General features: G+C 34.7%; 2 long non-coding RNA genes across 3 annotated transcripts; both read right to left on the reverse strand.

Annotated features, from left to right (window-relative positions):
- Positions 1-554: 554 nt before the first annotated feature.
- On the reverse strand, positions 555-2,033 carry LOC145803198 (uncharacterized). Its single transcript, XR_014345321.1, has 2 exons — positions 1,822-2,033; positions 555-1,002 (listed from the first exon to the last, which is right to left on the reverse strand). It is a non-coding gene; the product is annotated as an uncharacterized LOC145803198 (long non-coding RNA).
- An 8,386-nt stretch (positions 2,034-10,419) lies between these two features.
- On the reverse strand, positions 10,420-16,112 carry LOC114309332 (uncharacterized). 2 transcript variants are annotated; one of them, XR_014344293.1, is made up of 7 exons: positions 14,168-14,670; positions 13,961-14,071; positions 13,584-13,688; positions 13,378-13,473; positions 13,194-13,265; positions 11,323-11,408; positions 10,420-10,630 (listed from the first exon to the last, which is right to left on the reverse strand). It is a non-coding gene; the product is annotated as an uncharacterized LOC114309332 (long non-coding RNA). The 2 variants fall into 2 exon arrangements; XR_014344294.1 differs by lacking the exons at positions 13,961-14,071; positions 14,168-14,670 and adding an exon at positions 14,775-16,112 and having other exon boundaries at positions 10,421-10,630.
- Between the last annotated feature and the right edge of the window lie 215 nt (positions 16,113-16,327).

Raw genomic sequence — 16,327 nt, forward strand, 5'->3', positions numbered from 1 at the left:
TCATTTGACTTGGCTAGGAAACAGTTAATCACAGTTAGTAATGGAGACATGTCTATTTCACTGAAACTCTCTCCGAGACTTGGCACATCCAACTCTATCATGTTGACTAAATAAAAAAAGAAAAGAAAAAAAAAACAAAAAAAAAAAATCAAATATTTTATATTTTCCCACTTATTTTGAAAGACTTTTTATGTTGTTTGGCGGCTATTTTATCCTTGAATTAATTTTTAAGGACTAAAAATTTAGTATAATGGTGATATCACATCATTATTGACACATGACATTCTCAATTAAAAATAAAATGACATATGAGATAGTTAACTCAGCTATTTAGATATAACTGCATGTTTTTAGATAATTTTATAACCATTATATAGAATGGGATTTATTATACACACATGATAATTTGTTATTCGATGGTGATTAAACATGTCAGTGATAACGTGACATCATTATATTGGGTTTTTTAGGTTTTGGTTTCAATTTTAAAGAAATGAAGCCAACTTTGAAAACAAAACAAAATATCAAACAAGATCTCCAGTTTGAAAACATGATTCAAATGAAGAAAAATACCATATCATTGAATCATAAAAAATATGGCCAATTATTTGTTGGTGTCTTGTTGCATAGGACAAGCACAAGAGACTTTCTCTATTACAAATGTCCAGAGTCCAGGACTGTTGCAAACACAACACAAATTTCACTCTATAAGTTGGGGTTCCAAGCAAAAGGTCCCCAAATGTTGAATGAAAAATAGAGCCACACCAATTCAACCATGATGGGTTTAGGATTTTCAAGACTTAGGCAAAGGGGATCCCTGGAGGAATGCTCGGAAAAGTGTGAGAGCTTGAGCGGGGGACGTGAAGGGCACTTCATGTGCTGCTCCTCTAACTGTTGCAAATGTCAAATAGGTAACATTTTGAATAAATATAAGATATTAAAATGGTCCAACACATTTCCCCCCTCCCTTCATACACCAAATGATTGACTCCACCCGGCCACCTGAAACCATAACAAATTTTTGATCAGTAAGTCTAGACCTGAAACCATAACAAATTTTTGATCAGTAAGTCTAGAAATACAAAAACTAGACACAGAAAATACATGGATGGACGAACGGGATTTTGTAAGATTTGTCAATACATCTTCTATGTCTGATTTTGCGTTTGGTTTATGTGTTTTTTCTAGAGTTATTGTTGTTGGTTTTTTTTTTTCGGTTGAAGAAATTACACATGGACAGCAAGGGACAACATAATATTACATCTTCTCTTAAAAGAAATTTCACTATATACAGAAAACATATTGATGGAAGCACAAGATTTTGTAAGATTTGTCAATATATCTTCTGTGTTTGATCCTGCTATTTATTTATATCTTTCTAGAACTATTTGGTTTTTGGTTGAAGAAATTGTGTGCGGCGAGCAAAGGAAAATAGAATATTACATCTTCTCTTAAAAGAAATTTCATTGTACACAAAAAACACACTGCACATGATTTTGTAAGATGAGTCAATATAGTTCCATTTTGTGTTTGGTTTATGAGTTTCTAGTATTGTTGTTTTTTTTTTTTGTTTTTTTTTCTCCACATTCTTTTAACATAAGTTTCATAATATACAGAAACCAAACACAAAAAAACACGGTTGAACGCACATCAGTTTACAAGATTTGTCAATATATTTTCATGTCCGATTCTGTGTTTAGAATTATTGCTTATTGATTGAAGAAAGTATACATGGAGACCAAGAGATAGAAGAATATAACATATTATCTTGAAAGGGAAATTTCACTATATATACATATAATGTTAAAAGGGGTCACTTACCTGCATGTTGTCATACCAAGGAGAATACCTCCCAATGGCAACAAGCTTCAACTGTCGAGCAAGCATGTTGGCGATGATTCGAGTTTGCGTGAGTGGTATTTTTGAATCTTGATCTCCGCTGATGGGACATAAATGTAATTTTAAGCTCTTTGGGATCAATTTCTGAACATTTGTTGAAAGTTTAACATTGCATGTTGTTGGAAGTAAAAAACTGTGAAATAAATCATTTCCTTTGATTAAAATATAAAACAATTGTTGGAATTATGGTTTTTTATAAGTTTATTTTGGGTCAACTTTGAGTGGGTCCCACACGTCTTTTGGGTTAGGTCCAAAGAGGTAAGGTGTTCTTTACCGCATGGCAAGTCACAAGGTAAAAACGATTCGTCAAAACTATTTATGAGTGAATGGAAACTTGACGTTGTTTTCGGGTTCGTGTAATAGAAATTGAAGAGTCAAAAGCGGGTTTCCTTTAAATGATTGTTCCACATTAAAACTTTAAGAGAGCTTGTATGGGTTTATAAGCTCTAGGTGGACAAAGTTGGGTTGGGCCCCAAGGGGCACCTCAAGTATGTAGAAATCAAGAATTATGGACAAAGTGACCTTTGGCTCAAACCACCACACGCATGCCGCCGTTCGTCCGAGTGTGGGTGTGGGTCGGTCCAAATATTAATTTTTTCAAATTCTTGCGGGAAAATTATTTGAATTTTTAAACAAAATTAATTTAAATTTTTTTGTCCAAACAGTGCCATTTTTCAGTCCATTTTCCAGTAGGTTCAAATAGGTTGTACCTTACAGATTTATTTTCTTCCCAAACAGGTTCAAAACTGGTCCAAACAGTTCGCACCTGTTTTGTTATGATTCAGACCTATTCATTTCAAAAAAATAACTTGTTAGGTTTCTTTTCATACCTGTTCAGATTTGTCCAATAGTCACCACTATGCCTATAAATTCAGGATCATTCCAGCAGCTTTATTCATTTCGAAATTTCTTTGCTTGCTTCTCATTTTGCTCTCGTGCATTCTAATTCTTCATTCTAGTTTTTGGGGAAATTTCTGAGAGTATAGAACACAAGTTCTAGTTTGCCATACTGATTGTTTGGAGTGCTACTACAATTTGTGTAGATCATTATATTCTGGGAGATAGACGCCATTTATCTGTACGCACCGAAGCGGGGCAAATCTGTTTTAAGGATAAAGTGTCATACACTCGACTTGATCTTTTTTGTACTTATTCATTTCGGTAAATAAATTTAGTAAGTAAGTTATTTTTATTTGTTTGATTTGTTTCACATTATTTTGTTTTACACAGAAAATTGGTCCAACTATCTTAAGATAGATTCGAATTATTCTGTTTATATAGAATTTTTTGCTTGTTTCCTTTTCTTCCTTTCTTCTTCTTACAAAAATTATTTTATGTGATTATACAAAGTAATATTCTGGTTGGAAAATACAAATAGTAGTAATATACTGTTTGACAAATAATAGTAATATACTTTTTTTTTTGACAACTAGTAGTAATATACTGGTAGCCATTAACAATTTCAGAATATCCATTTGTAAAATTAGTCAAAAATTAATTTTGGTTTTTAGAAATAATTTTTGAGTTTTTCATTAATTAAAATTATGTTTTCAGTATTTTAATTTTTGAAGTGTTACAGAAACATTTTTTTGTGTGGAATTAATTTGTTTAAATAAAATTTTATTTTCAAATTAATTGAAAATAAAAGTTACAATTCTTGTTTCTTTTATTTTTACATAATTTAAATTTTGTGTTTATGGTTTAATTTTCTATGTAGTATAAAATTCTAATTATAATTTTGTTTTATAACTTAGAAGTCATAGCTACTGAAACTAATGCTCAAACAAGTATTAATATGGTGACTGCGATTGCTTTAACCCCTCTTGTTGTGACTGTGCCAGTCGATGAGGGTGAAAAGCCAGAGAAGTTCTTAGAAACAGATTTTAAAAGATGGTAGCAGAAAATACTGTTCTATCTTACTACTCTCAACCTGGCGTGTTTTTCCCGTAAGAATGCTCCTACTCTAAACGAGGATGAAACCGACCGACAAATGGTTACAGCAGTCGATGCCTGGAAACATATTGATTTCTTTTGCCAGAACTACATTTTGAACGGGCTTGATAATACATTGTACAACGTCTACAGCCCTATCAAGACGACAAAGGAACTTTGGAAGTTCTTGGAGAAAAAGTACAAAACAGAAGATGTTGGCTCGAAAAAATTCATAGTAGACAAATTTCTAGACCTTGTGATGGTTGATTCTAAGGCTGTGATCAACCAAGTTCACGATGTCTACCTCATTCTTCATGACATTCATGCAGAAGGCATGTCTCTCAGTGAATCCTTCCAAGTTGCTGCCTTAATTGAAAAATTATCACAAGGCCGGAAGGAATTCAAGAACTAAACACAAGTGCAAAGAAACGACTTTAGAGGAATTAATCGTGTGTTTGAGAATTGAGGAATATAACCGCAATTCAGAGAAACAGGCTGGTAAGCATCTAATGGAGTCTAAGGCAAACGTGGTGGAACATGCTCCAAAAGCAAAGAAATAAAAGTATTTTGGAGAAAGTTCCGCACAAGGCTTTAAAGGAGGGGAAGAAGTATAGGTTCAATGGAAAATGTTACATCTGTGACAAATAGGGACATTGGGCCAAGGATTTTTGTAGCAAGCGCAAAGGCAAAGGAACATCAAGCAAGAAGCCTACTCAAGCTAATATGACCGAAGTGGACAAAATTTCCAATAGTGTAAATGACATAAATCTTTCTACAGTTGTTTCCATGGCAAACCTTGTCGGAAATCCTAAAGAATGGTAGGTGGACACTGGTGCTACTCGCCACATCTGTGCCGATAAAAAGATGTTCACGTCTTATTCTATGGTGGACAACGGCGAACAACTTTTCATAGGCAACTCCTCGACTTCCAATGTTGAAGAATAAGGAAAGATTATTTTAAAGATGATATCTGGAAAGGAACTAACTCTCAATAATGTGCTGCATGTATCAGACATTCGCAAGAATCTAGTCTCCGGATCTCTATTAAGTAAAAATAGGTATAGGCTAGTTTTTAAAGTGATAAGTTTGTACTTGCCAAAAATGAGATATATGTAAGAAAATGTTATATGTCTGATAGCCTTTTCAAACTAAATGTAATGACTATTGTACATTCTGTTATTAATAAAAATACATCTTCTTCTTACTTGCTTGAGTTTTCAAATTTGTGGTATGGTAGATTAAGACATGTTAATTATGGATCTTTGTGTAGATTAATTAATATGAAATGTTTATCTAAATTTGACATTAATTTAAATCATAATGTGAAATTTGTGTTGAGACAACTAGAAGTGGGAAAAAATATTTTATCATTTTCATAGATAACTATACTAGATATAGTTATATTTATTTAATTCGAACCAAGGATGAAGCTTTGGAAACTTTTATTCAATATAAGAATGAAGTTGAAAATCAACTTGGTAAGAAAATTAAAAAACTAAGAAGTGATAGAGGTGGTGAATATAAATCACTTCTTGGTAAATTTTGTAAAGAATATGGAATAATTCATCAAACCACCGCTCCTTACTCACCTCAGCAAAATGTAATTGCTAAAAGGAAAAATAGGACTTTAAAAGAAATGATGAATTCCATGTTAATAAGTTCTGGATTATCTCAGAATTTGTGGGGGGAAACAATACTTTCTGGTAATTATATTCTTAATACAGTACCCCGAAAGAAAGTAAATCAAACACCTTATGAAATGTGGCATGAGAGAGCACCATCCTACAAATATTTAAAAGTGTTGGGGTGTTTGACTAAAGTGGCTATTTCTAGTCCTAAAAAGACTAAGATAGGTCCTAAAACAGTTGACTGCATATTCATTGGTTATGCTAAGAATAGTAGTGCATATCGGTTTTTGATTCATAAGTCAGTACATTCCGAATGCATGTAAATACTATTATTGAATCTCAAAATGCATCGTTCTTGAACATGTATTTCCGAATAAAACTGGACAAGAGACTAGTACTAATGAAAGATCTTATGATGCTATTACTAGTTATGATCAAGAACAAGAGTAAGAGATAGATCAAAATGAAGAAGAGAAACCTAGGCGTAGTAGACGTACTAGAACCTCAAAATCTTTTAGTCCAGATTTTCTAATATTTTTGTTAAAAAAGTGAACTATTTACTTTTAAAGAAACTATGTCCAGTCCTGAGACTCTTTTATGGAAAGAAGCTGTAAATAGCGAAGTTGAATCCATCTTGCAAAATCATACTTGGGAATTGGTGGATTTGCCACCAGGTTGTAAACCTTTTGGGTACAAATGGATTTTCAAAAGAAAAATGAAAGCAGATAGATCAATTGACAAATACAAGGCAAGACTTGTAGTCAAAGTATATAGGCAAAAAGAAGGTCTTGACTACTTTGACACATACTCACTAGTTATTAGAATAACATCCATTAGAATGCTAATTGCCATTGCATCTTTGTACAATCAAGAAATTTATCAAATGGATGTTAAAACAACTTTCTTAAATGGTGAGTTGGGTGAAGAAATTTATATGGAACAACCAGAAAGATTTTCTGTTCCAAGAAAAGAAAAGAAAAGAAAGTGTATAAATTAGTTAAATCATTATATGGTTTAAAACAAGCGTCAAAGCAATGGCATGAAAAATTCGACAAGGCAATGATGTCCAATGGATTTTAAATTAATGAATGTGACAAATGTGTTTATATTAAAAATACAGACAAAGGTTATGCAATAGTATGTCTTTATGTGGATGATATGTTCATTACAGGCAGTAACAATGACATGATTGTAAGGGTTCTAAGATATCTTCGATTTACTCGCAACATTGGGCTTAATTATACTAGATATCTAGCAGTACTTGAAGGATATTGTGATACAAATTGGATATCGGATACTAGAGACTTAAAATCCACCAGTGGGTATGTCTTTACTTTTAGTGGGGGCGGTTGTATCTTGAAAATCTTTCAAATAGACTTGCATTGCTAGGTCTACTATGGAATCAGAATTTATAGCTTTAGATAAAGCTGGGAAAGAAGTAGAATGTCATTCCCTTGAAGATATTCCAATGTGGCCAAAACTGGTGCTTGCTATATGTATACATTGTGATAGTCAATCAACAATAGGAAAAGCACAGAGTCATATGTATAATGGTAAGTCACGATACATTCATCATCGACATAACACCGTAAGACAACTACTCTCAAATAGAGTTATTTCCATTGAACATGTGAAGTCTGAAGACACCATAGTGGATCCACTAACCAAAGGGTTAGCAAGAGTGTTAGTTGAGAATTCATCGAGGGGAATGAAACTTAAGCCTATTAAATAAGAGTTACCACAACGGCAACCCAACCTAGTTGACTGGAAATCCAAAGATCTAGGTTCAAAGGAACAACCGAGTTGTGTATGACTCATAAGGATCATTGGGGAGTCAAATTTCTACCCATTTCTACGATGAAATAGTGATGTCTACAATGTTTTAGGTTAAGTAATACTTTTAATGATTCTTATATCTAGGAATACCTAGTGGAGTATGGCAGGATACTCTTCATAAGAATCACTTATATAAGCGTGAACTGAGCCAGTTCTATGAGATTTGTGAAGGGCTACAATTCTCTAGAGCACTCATAAAGGACCAGGTTGCTTAGGGCCAAAATGAACACAATAGCGAGAACTAAACTGTGTCTGGTAATATACTGTGTGAGTTTTATTGTCTTGGTTTACACAAATAGCTGAACAGTTCAAGACATCATGTTCACTGGTTAACTAGTAAATCCGATAGTGTCTCACAAGGGAAAGTTCAAAGCCAAAAGCTACTTATTATTTGCAGAATATTTTCAATTTCTGTACTCTTATAATTAGATCATGTTGTTGCATTTTCTATCTGTCAAATTCCATTCATGTAGGGGATTGTTGGAATTATGATTTTTTATAGGCTTATTTTGGGCCAACTTTGGTGGTGTTTGGGAAGTCTTGAACTTGGGTTTTTTTTTTTTTTTTCACAAAAAGACAAACTTTTTGCAAAACCAAAAAAAAAACACATCCAAACAAAATATCACATCCAACACCATAATCATTTCACTTTTTCTCTCACAAATATCACATCCAATCACAAAAAAACTCAACTATCTTCCCAAACACAAAAAAAAATTTCTCCAATAATATCCTACAACTAGAAAAACCTACATAAAAACTCACTTCCCAAACACCCACTTTGAGCCCAAATTTGAGTGGGTTCCACACGTCTTTTAGGGTGGGTCCAAAGAGGTGACGTATTCCTTGCCGTGCGGCAAGTCACACGGTGAGGACGGTGCATCAAAACCATTTATGAGTGAATGGAAACTTGACGTCGTTTTCGGTTTTGTGGAATAGGAAATTGAAGAGTCAAAAGTGGGTTTTCTTTAAATGGTTGTCCCACATTGAAACTTTAAGAGAGCTTGTATGTGTTTATAAGCTCTAGGTGGACAAACTTGGGTTGGGCCCTAAGGGGCACCCCAAGTTTGTAGAAGAGAAGAGTTATGGACAAACTGGCCTTTGGCTCAAACCAACACACGCGCGCGCGTGCCACAGTTCGTCCGTCCGTCCTGGCACCAGTGTGGGTGTGGGTCGGTCCTAATATTAATTTTTTTAAATTCTTGCAGGAAAATTATTTGAATTTCTAAATGAAATTAATTTAAATTTTTCTGTCCAAACAGTGCCCTTTTTCAGTCCATTTTCTAACATGTTCAAACAGATTGTACCAAACAGATTTATTTTGTTCCCAGACAGGTTCAAAACTGGTCCAAACAGTTTGTACCTGTTCTATTCTGTTCTGGTTCAGACCTGTTCATTTCAAAAAAAAAAACCTGTTTGGTTTCTTTTCATACCTGTTCGGATCTGTCCAACAATCACCACTATGCCTATAAATTCAGGATCATTCCAGCAGCTTTATTAATTACGAAATTTCTTTGCTTGCTTCTCATTTTGCTCTCGTGCATTCTAATTTTGCATACCAGTTTTTAGGAAAATTTCTGTGAGTATAGAATACAGGTTCTAGTTCGCCGTACAGACTGTTTGAAATACTACTACAATTTGTGTAGATCATTGTATCTTGGGAGATAGACGCCATTTATCCATAAGTACTGAAGCGGGATGAATCTATCTTAAGGACAGAGTGTCATACACTCGACTTGATCTTTTTTGTACTTATTCATTTCGGTAAATAAATTCAGTAAGTAATTTATTTTATTTGTTTGATTTGTTTTACATTATTTTGTTTTATACAGAAGATTGGTCCAACAACAATAAAACAAAAATTATGAAAAAGTAGCTTAAAAGAGTGCTTATGAAATCTAGTGGAACAAGTTTTAGCTGCAAATGACAGACTTGAAGTGGCTTATTCAAAACAGAGATATGAAACGCAAACATTATTTTTTATGTGGAAACAAAAATATATGAGCTTTGAACACAACAAATAAGTTGGTGGGGATGAAAAACCTATATAGCAGGATAGGGATTTGATCTCTGAGAAGTCTGGACAAGAGAAGCAATATGCTGATTGCAAAATTCTCTAGCTGATAAGCATGCCTCCTGTAATATCATAGTGTGTAGCATTCTGTACCATTAGCTATAGAGAAGACTTAAGTGCACAGAAGACTTTCACTGTAAATAAAACACACATCTTCTGTGAAAATCTTCTGTGTTCCTAGCATTGTTGTTAACTGCATTCTACATGGCCACATATGTATGTATATTGTGTGTGTGTATGTGTGTGTGTGAGAGAGAGAGAAAGAGAGAGAGAGAGAGAGAATACCCTTGGCCTGAACAAAAACTCCAAGAGTATGAGAGGTGAGTGGTGTTGGCCTGTAAAGCTTCTTGTACTTGGGGTTTGTTAAGGTAGATGAATACTCTATCTTGGAGGCATGGATCACCAACTATTGTTATTGAAGCAACCTATCACATAAAATTTGAACTCTTATTATCTACTAGAAAAGCTGTGTTGGTTGTTTGGCTTGTTACAGCTGGACATCTCACCAATGTAGAGATTTTTTGGTTCTTTGACACGTTGTAGTTGGACATTTCGCCAAGATGGAGATTTGTTAGATTATTGGTTCAATGTCCCATTTCCAATTTGATTTGGTATTCTATTTTTTAATTGGAATAAAATTTGTGAGAATATATATTAAGTCAAACTTGACTCGTTTCGACTCTCATATTAGTTTAAATTTGTAAGAAACCTATTTGATTTGGCCACCTTTGGAAACATATTATTTTAGTAATTTTTTGATTTTTTGATTAAAATATGAGATTAAAAAAATTAGTATGTTTGGAATGACTTTCCTTTAAAAATAACACTGGGCATCGGGCGAGCTAAGCCTCGAGCCGAGCTTTTGGGCAGGCCTTGAGCGGGCCAATGAATCGGGCCGGGTCGGGCTTCAAAACGATGGCCCTGGCCCAAGACCTTGGGCTGGACTCGGGTCTAAACAAGCCGGGCCCACCTCGGACCGCCCGCGGGCCACGGGCCAAAATTACACCCCTACACTAGGCAACAGGCAAGTGGGCAGGAGGAGATCGTGGGTATCAGTGTCACTACCCATCTCCTCTTGCATTCTTTGAAACACATTGGTGCATTCCTTTGACAGATTGTGATGAATAAGCTCCAACAAGTACTTTGGTTCATTACACACAGTGTTTTTCAGCATAAACATTTCATCTGAAATGACTCCATGAGACCACAAATATTCAGCATCATTCACACTGATTTCGATATCTAAAAGCGGGTTACCCAACTGACAAAAAAAAAAAGTTGCTACGATGAAAATTTTGAAGCTAAAGCTATCAAGAGATAATAAAAAAAAATCTGCTACAATGTTTGTTTTGAGTTGACATGGACAGGCCCACAAAGGTCATGAACCACTATAAACAACCCAAGCCCATCAATCGGAGCACAATACATAACCCAGCCGAAGAAGTCCAGAACAGCTGGAATCCAATATGGCATAAGAACCAATGGCATTTAGGCACGTGGCGGGTGAAAAACGAGCCACATCAGCAGACAAAGATCTGCAAAGTTATTGCCACGGCACATCACCATTAATGCAGCGCGTCACAGCATTTATTACGACAACACCTCCCGTCGGAACAGGGTCCCCTTACCCTGAACAAGGTAAGCTACAGCATAGACTTTTGGTGAGGAGGGCAGGTCGGAAGAGACAGCGAAATGATTACCAAAGAATATAAGCAAATGTTGAAGACAAGAAGAAGGTTAAGCTTTCTATCTCTAATCTCTCCCTCTATACTCTACTTCTCTTCCTAACTTGCTCGTCAGAGGGTTCACTGGGGGACTATCCCGTTCCCTGTTGAACTTGTTTGCAAGTTGTCCGGTGGGCACGATCATTTGGGCTTGGGCTTGAGGAGCATAGACCAGTTCGCTCCATTCACTGGAATAAACTGCATCAACATGAGCGATTTGAAAACTTACTGCAATTGCTTTGAGCTTGACTGGTTTGATGTTGGGTTGTTTGTTGTAGTCTAGTAATAATGCTGCAAGCTGTGGAATGTAGTGACCTACCACCATTTTGTGCACAAATGTTACTTACAGTTTTATGGATAGGATTAGGAAATTTAGGGGAATAAATAGTATCATGAGTCTCACATATTTTTTTTAGTACGATTAGATTGTTATTTGAAGACTTATTTTTTAGGATAAATTATAAACACACCCATGAAATTTATTAAAAATATAGATTTTTTTGCTCATGTTTGAGAAATCACACAACAAATGGCCCCCCATCTATTAATCAACCATTAAGTCAAATTAACAGAGTGTATGGGATAAACAACAGATTTATTTATTTATTTTATTTTATTTCAGAATAACATTTATGATGTTAAAACACTTCAGTTTTTTTTTCCCCCTTCTTATCTCACCATTTTTACTCTCTATTTTCTTTTAATTAGTAACACCATTTTGCCCAATCATCACACCTCTCACTTTCAATCAGCACCACTGTCATTGTTGTCTACAAGTATTTGGTGTATCATCGAGAAATGTTAGAGAATAATGTAGTGCTGTAGAGAAAGGAATTTGGCGGTGGATGGATGAAAATGTTGGTAATATGATAATTTTATTTTGGTATTGAAGGGTATTTGGGTAATTTTATTTTTTCCCCCTATTAGTTGAGGAAAAAAATTGACAACAGAGTATTTGTAGATTTTAGAATGCGAAGAAGGAATCTATATTTTTAACAAACCTCACTAGCACAAAAAATAAATAAATAAATAAAAATAAAAATAAAACAAAAAGGCCTCAAAAAATATATTTTTTATATTGTATTTTAATTTTTATTCTGATAAAAAAATGTATTTTGATTTTTGTTGTATGATAGTAGAGGAAAGATAAGGGTTGATTTGGAAATTGACTTTTGTAGTGATTATTGACTTTTAATGAAAATACGTGTAAAAATATATAGAAAATTAATTGACTTTTTGAAGTGCATTTTTTTTTAACTTTTATCCTATATCAACCACTTTCCAAACAATTAGGGCATTTGGCGTAATGATTATGTAATATCTTTTGTAGTGTAGGATCTTATGTTTAACTCCTATGAAAAGGAGTTCGATACCATTTTTGATAGTTTATTTCTCCTCCCATTACGGAGATTGGTATGTAGTTAGTGGTTGTTGGGTTTGGGTTTGGGTTTGGCATGGTGAACTTGGTTTATTGGTTGTGGTGATATGTAATTAGTAGTGGATATTGAGCTTGAGTTTGGCTTGATGGACTTCGTTTATTAGTTGTGTTGGATTTTTTTGACTTTCTAACTATTGTGAATTAGTAGTCTGTTTGATAATATAAAAATTTCTCATATTTGTAATTATTGTCCTATCTATTGAGAAGAAAACAAAAAAAAAAAAACACTTCCCAAATACCTTGTTTGATGATATAAATATTTTTTTTATATTTGTAATTAGTCTCCTATCTATTGATTAAAAATAAAATAAAATAAAATAAAAAATTCATTCCCACCCTCTAATTCATCTAAACAAGCATATTCCAATGTTGACGGTAAAGATGTGTTGCAAAGAAACAAAATAGAAGCTATTATTGACTTGATTCTCTGCTCCCATTTTGTCACAATTCTTTATCTCACTCACTGTCATATCATTAAAATTAAAATTTAAAATTAGTTTTTAAAAATTTCTCAATTATACATAACAAAAATAAATAAATTATTAAAAATTTCTTAATTATACATAACAAAAATAAATAAATCATATTAAATTTAAATTGTAGCGATAACAGTAAGAAGGTGGGATAGAGAATTCAAAGCTTGTTTTTCATTGGATCTTTACCTGCACAACTCTCCCCAGTCAAATATAAATCAGTCTCTAACTAGTTAATAATGAATTGCAGATTGTCCTGAGCTGCAAAAACCCAAGGATTTCTGGACTGAATTCCAAATTTAATCTAACACAAACAACTAGGAACCAAAAAAATATATATATATTTATCTATAATCACAGTTGAAAAAAATACCAGTTTGAGTATCATTCCAACTGATGTAATCTGAGCTTGTGTTTGAGTAAGAAAATCCAACTCCAATGGGGCTCTCTACATACAGCATGTTTGATTCTGCCCATATTTTCAAATTACCATCAAAACTCTTTGTTGCAAATAACAATTCTCAGAAATGGGTTTTCATGTAATTAATCAATTAAACATAAATATGATGACAAAATTACCCAAATTCCAGGAATATTTGTTTTTCAGCAAGACCCCATCAGACCTCGGCTGGAATGGGCCATGCTCCATAAATGCACCAAAGCCAAGAGAAGAACAACCAAGGCCTTCAATTCAATCCAATCAAAAAATAAAAATACCAAACAACATTATGCAAAAAGTTTAGCATTGATTAATAAACGCGACGTTTGTTTCGACGACAATGTTATTTGGAGAATGTTTAATATAACCAAAAAACAAAGGATTAATTTCACTTTTATCTCCTAAATTATATAGGTTTTTGGAGGGGTCAAAATGCAAATTTCTTTTATAAATACTTAAACAACATGAGAGTAACTAGAATTTTGTTAACTTTGATCATCAATACTACTACTGGGACCTTCTGCAGGCTGCTCTCGGTTGGCGTGATGTTGATGCTAGGCTGCAGAGCTTTGTCTGTATCTGTGCAGTGTGTTTTCTGCTGTGTGTGTTGTAGCTTTACCTTTGTTTTCTGCGGTTAGAATGTGTTTGATATTAGTTCTGCAGTTTAGTTTCTAAGTTCTAGTGTTGGTTGGGTTGATGAAAGTTTGCTTTGTGCTCCACTTACTCTATAGGCACTTTAAAGTTGAATTCAGAGACAGTAACCAATGTTACATATTGATCTGTAGAAAAATTCCTCTGCTGTTTAGGTGGCTCTCAGAGTGTTCTGCTGATCGACCTGCTGATTCATCTCAGTGAAGATCTGTGGTGCTAAGGATTGGAGATGAAGGGTTGATGCTCTCAGTTGGGTGTCGGTCAGTTACATCTTTAATGGTCTGTTTGCTGGTTTAGTTTGGCTTTTGTTTCAGTTTTCGGTGCTGAGTGGTGTTCAACCTGCTGGAAATATGTTTTGTGGCTGCCTTCTCTGTTGTATGCTGCTAGCTTGCTCTGCTGCTGTTCTGTTGTGTATAGTGCTTCTGTTTTTTTGGTTTTCTCTCCAACTGAAGTTCCGGGCTTAATGTAGCTCCGAGCTCCTCTTTATTGATGTACTCTATCTTTTCATATGATTCCATCAATAAAGATTCTTTTTGCTCATAAAAAAAATAAAAATTACTACTACTGGTACCATTACTGCTAAAAGTCAAAATAAAAAAAAAAATTTATTTTTTTTTTTCCAAAAAAATGAAACATAAATGTATAGAAATGAATGATATGTCAGAGAGATTATTAATTACCTCCATTGAGCCATAATGTTGAGGGAAGCAAGAGAGGGTGGGGTGAATCTGCTTCCACAAAAAAATAGAAGAGAGCTCTGCCATGTTCAGCATCTGTAACTATGTGTGCGGGGGTGATTTCCGCACTATGAAGAAGGGTTGAACTTCGTGGATGAACAACGTGCTCTGGGAATTAAAGATCTGCACAGAGTAACAAACGGTGAGGCTGCCCGACCGGGATTTGGTTAGAAACCCCTCTGATGGTAAAGTCAGGGACTCAGGGAGAGGAAGAAGAGAGAAGAGAGAATACAAAGAGTGTATATGTGTTAAGTGTGTGGATTTCGGATCCCTTGAGAGTGAATAGTGTTCACCTTTTATAGGAGAAGGTTGTTTGTCGTTCAAGTCCTTCTCTCTCCGCCATCTGTCCAATGTGTCTTGTTCGTGGTCGTCTCCCATTGGAGGAGGACGACCACTCCGCCTGAAACTGGGGTGTAGGTCTGTTTTGTTTGTCTCATTAGCGGACATCTCTCATTGGAGGAGGACGACCACTCCGCCTGTCATTCAGATGCAGGTCTGTCATATATGCACCTTATCCCTCTGCACCTCTATGTCTCCACGTTCTGTTCATACAAAGGGAGAGGAGCAGAGTTGTTTGTCTCTTGTGGGTCCAAGAAAGATCTTTAGTGAATTGGCCTTCTTTGAGTTGGCCTACTCTAGACTGGTTGTCCAACCAGGAGGTCCAACATGTTGCTCAGCCCACTTCAGAGTGGTTGTCTGTCCATCCAGGAGGTTCAACATGTTACTTAACCTACTTCGGAGTGGTTGGCTGCCCGTCCAGGAGGTCCACCATGTTGCTCGGCCCACTTTGGAGTGACATTCGTACATTGGGCCAAGCTCCTATGATTGTCTTGCTTCGGAGCAAGTGTTGGCCATAGGGCCGAGGTCCAACCTAGCTCAATCTCGGAGTGAGCATCGCATTGGGCCTAGCACCAAGACTTGATTAATTTTTACCCACTTCACTATGTAACCTGAGTATTGCTTAAAGGAAATATTGCCAAGTTGACCTGGGAGTGAGCTGATTAACCCTCCACCACCACCCAAACAACATCTTGATCTCGATGAAAACAACACCACCCAAGAGATCACACTAGTATAGACAAAGAACCACTGGAACTGAATCATCTTCCACCAACCCAAACACACCCAAACACACACACACACATATATATATATATATATGTATGTATATATTTCTTACTGTCTTCTGGGCCAATGATCTTTTTTCCAAAAAAACCAATTCATCTAACTATCAAACAGTAAACTAAAAAAAGGAATAATAATATTTTAGGGAAAAAAAAAAAAAAACCTTAGGGCTTGACCTTTTTAACAAATTTAATTTTTAATTTTGTCAATTTATACTTTAAATTTTTTATTTGTTTTTTATTTCTATCATTTGCCTATTTTCATTAAGTTGAATAAAAAAAAAATATTTTAGTCATTAAACTTAATAAAAAATAATATTTTAAACATTTTATGTATATTTATATTGAGTTTAATAACTAAAATATTTTTTT

Source organism: Camellia sinensis, chromosome 11 (genome assembly GCF_055761805.1).
Source record: "Camellia sinensis isolate YWXY chromosome 11, ASM5576180v1, whole genome shotgun sequence".
Taxonomy (NCBI): domain Eukaryota; kingdom Viridiplantae; phylum Streptophyta; class Magnoliopsida; order Ericales; family Theaceae; genus Camellia; species Camellia sinensis.